General features: G+C 42.9%; 1 non-coding gene across 1 annotated transcript; it reads right to left on the reverse strand.

Annotated features, from left to right (window-relative positions):
- Positions 1-3,568: 3,568 nt before the first annotated feature.
- Positions 3,569-3,641, reverse strand: trnaf-gaa (transfer RNA phenylalanine (anticodon GAA)). The gene has a single exon. It is a non-coding gene; the product is annotated as a tRNA-Phe (tRNA).
- Between the last annotated feature and the right edge of the window lie 230 nt (positions 3,642-3,871).

A 3,871-nucleotide genomic window follows, 5' to 3' on the forward strand; every position in this document is an offset into this window, starting at 1 on the left:
GAGCGTCTGGAGATGGAGAAGAATTCGAGACTGGGCAGGGAGCGTCTCTAAATGAATAAAATTTGGGTACTGGTCAGGGAGCGTCTGTAAATGGATAAGAATTGGGAACTGGGCAGGGAGCATCTCCAAATGAATAACATTTGGATACTGGTCAGGGAGCGTCTGTAAATGGATAAGAATTGGGGACTGGGCAGGGAGCGTCTCTAAATGAATAACATTTGGGTACTGGTCAGGGAGTGTCTCTAAATAAATAAGATTTGGGTACTGGTCAGGGAGTGTCTGTAGATGGATAAGAATTAGGGACTGGGCAGGGAGCGTCTCTAAATGAATAAAATTTGGGTACTGGTCAGGGAGCGTCTGTAAATGGATAAGAATTGGGGACTGGGCAGGGAGCGTCTCTAAATGAATAAGATTTGGGTACTGGTCAGGAAGCATCTGTAAATCGATAAGAATTGGGTACTGGTCAGGAAGCGTCTGTAAATCGATAAGAATTGGAGACTGGGCAGGGAGTGTTTCGAAATGAATACGATTTGGGGACTGGGCAGGGAGCGTCTATAAATGCTTAAGAACTGGGGACTGGTTAGGGAGCGTTTTTTTATTCGTTCATGGGATGTGGGCGTCGCTGGCTCGATCTCAGCTCGAATAATGTGTCCAGTTCTGGGCACCAGGCTTTAGAAAGGACATCAAAGCTTCTGAGACAGTTCAGAGGAGATTTACCAGAATGATCCCAGAGATGAGAGGTGTCAGTTCTCTGGACAGGCTGGTGAAGCTGGGATTGTTCTCTTCAGAGTAGAGAAGGTTAAGGCAAGATTTAATAGAGGTGTTCAGAATCATGAAGGATTTTCATACGGTAGAGAGGGAGAAACTGTTTCCAATGTCCTGGGGGTCAGTAACCAGAGGACACAGATTTAAAATAATTGGCCAAAAATGTCAAGGGGAGGTGAGGAGAGATCTTTTAACCCAGTAACTGATTCGGATTTGGAATGAATTGTCTGACAGGGTGGTGGAAACAGATTCAATTATAACTTTCATAAAGGAATTGGACAAATATTTCAAAGTGAAATTCTCCAGGATTATGGGGAAATAGGCAGGGGGTTGGACTAATTGCATCTTTTTGTGAGTGAGTCAGCAGAGGCACAATGGGGCCGAATGGCCTCCTTCTGTGCTGTGTGATTCTATGAACATAAGAACTAGAAGCAGGAGTCGGCAATTCAGCCACTCGAGTCTGCTCTGCCATTCAATACAATCATGGCTGATCTCATCACGGCAGTTCTTGTTTCTTGCCAGTAGATGTCACTTCACTCCAATACAGTGAAGTTTACAAATCTGAGAGAGACAAAACAGGAAAGAATTGTTCACATTCTGGTGAATGTGTGGGATTTAGAAATACTAGGAGTGGAGACGAGTTATTACTTGTCTGCTCGATCCCCATAGCCCTGTAAAATTATTTCCTTCAAGTGCCCATTCAAATTCCTTTTGTAATCCTCGATTATCTCCATTTCCACCGCCCTCGTGGGCAGCGAGTTACAGATCATCACGAATCAGTGTAAAAAAGTTATTCCGCACATTCCCCCTGTACCTCCTGTCCAAAACCTTCAGTCTGTGTCCCCTAGTCCTTATACCAATAGTTAACGGGAACAATGTTTCCTTGCCAACTTATTTAAAACTGTCATAGCCTAAAACACATCTATCAATTCTTCCCTCACTCTCGTTTGATACAGGCAGAACAACCCTAGCTTTTCCAACTTAACCTTGTAACTAAAATCCTCCATCCCTGGATCCATTCTGGTAAATTTCCTCTGCATCCTCTCAAGGACCCTCACATTCTTTCTTAAGTGTGGTAAGCAAAACTGGAAGCAACACTCCAATTGGGGCGTAATCAGAGCTTTATAATGGTTCAGCATAACTTCCCTGCTTTGTACTCAATGCCTCTATTTATAAAGCCCAAGATCCCATATACTTTGCTAACCACTCTCGCAATATGTCTTGCCACCTTCAAAGATTGATGCACATGAACCCCAAGTCCCTCTATTCCAGTACACTCTTTAGAACTGTGCCATTAAGTATATATTGCCTCTCCCTATTCCTTCTGCCAAAATACATCACCTCACACTTATCACTATTAAATTCCATCTGCCACCTGTCTGCCCATTCTGCTAGCCTATCATTGTCCTGTTGCAGGCAGTTCATATCATCCTCACTGTTTGCCACTCCTCCAAGTTTGTTGTCATCGGGATATTTTGAGATTCTACTCTGTATTCCAAGATCAAAGTCATTTATCTTTAGCAAAAAAAGCAGTGGTTCTAGCACTGACCCTTGGGGAACACCTCTGTCGACTATCCTCCAGTCTGACAAAGAACCATTTCATAAGACTCGCTGTTTTCTGTCCTTAAACCAATTTTCTATCCAATTGGACACTGACCCTCCTATTCCACGAACCTCAATTTTGTTAACCGCCCTTTTATGTGGTACCTTGTCAAACGCTTCCTTAAAATCCATATAAACAACATCCACTGCATTCCCTTCATCAACCTGCTCTGTTAGTTCATCAAAAAATGCAGTTAGATTAGTCAAGCATGAACTTTCATTTATAAATCCATGCTCACTCTCCTTAATTAACTCAAACCTCTCCAAGTGACTGTTGATTTTTTACCCTGATTATTCTTTCTAAAACCTTACCCACCACTGCTGTTAATCTAACTAGCCTGTAGTTACCCAGACTGTCCTTACACCCTTTCTTGAATAAGGGCGTCGCATTTGCCACTGTTTATCCTCAGGCACCTCCCCCGTATCCAGGGAAGATTGGAAGATTATACTGAACCCTTCCGTTATCTGCATCCACATTTCCTTTCGCAACCTGGGATGCAAGCCATCCGGACCAGGTGATTTATCTACCCTAAGCACAGCCAGCCTTTTTTGTACCTCCCTCTCTCAATTTGTACCCTATCCATTGCCTCTACTCTCTTCACTTCTACTGATATTTTGTCCAATTCCACTTCCTTAGTGATCACTGATACAAAGTACTCATTAAGCAGATTAACATTGCCCTGCACCTCTAAGCATATATTATCCTCTTTCTCCCTAATAGGCCCGACTCAACCTCTTACTACCCACTTATCATTTACATGCTGCTCGAAGATTTTTGGGTTTCCTTTCATGTTGACTGCCATTTTATTCTCATAGAAATAGAGAAGAAGCTAAATATAGAAGATATAAGTATTTCCCATCCTTGATGAGGTGGAACTTTTTTATGTTGTAGGTAGTAATGACTTGGCCCACGAGTGTGGTGGAAGCAGAGACAATCAATGATTTGAAAAGGAAATTGGATGGATCCTTGAAGGAAAGAAACTTGCAGGAGGAAAGGGATCGAGCTGGTGAGTGGAACTGACTAGATTGCTCCGCGGAGAGCCAGCATGGACGTGATAGGCCAAACGACCACCTTCTGTGCTGCAAATGACTCTGTGTTGTTTCTCAAATTCAATCCACTGGTGTTTGATAAATAATTTCAAAGTAAATTGTGCAACTGGAAAATCAGAGCCAAGGCAAGGGACGCATAAGGAAGCTGAATTGCTGAAACCCGGGATTGGACCAGGGACCTTTAGATCTTCAGTCTAACGCTCTCCCAACTGAGCTATCTCAGCCCGACATTAATAGTGGCTTGGTGTCCTTATTTTGGAAGAAAATACATACATTCAAGTTTTCCAAAAAATTAAAGAACACAACATGTGAGTAATATTCCCCATTGCTTTCTCAGTACTGATGGATTGTGAAGCGGGAGACAGCCAGATGTGCCAATGAGCCGCACAGACCCTGAGCTGAGAATGAAATGAGATCAAATTCAATCTTTCATAGCGAGATGCTGCAGAGAGGT

Source organism: Heterodontus francisci, unplaced genomic scaffold (assembly GCF_036365525.1).
Source record: "Heterodontus francisci isolate sHetFra1 unplaced genomic scaffold, sHetFra1.hap1 HAP1_SCAFFOLD_43, whole genome shotgun sequence".
NCBI classification, from domain to species: domain Eukaryota; kingdom Metazoa; phylum Chordata; class Chondrichthyes; order Heterodontiformes; family Heterodontidae; genus Heterodontus; species Heterodontus francisci.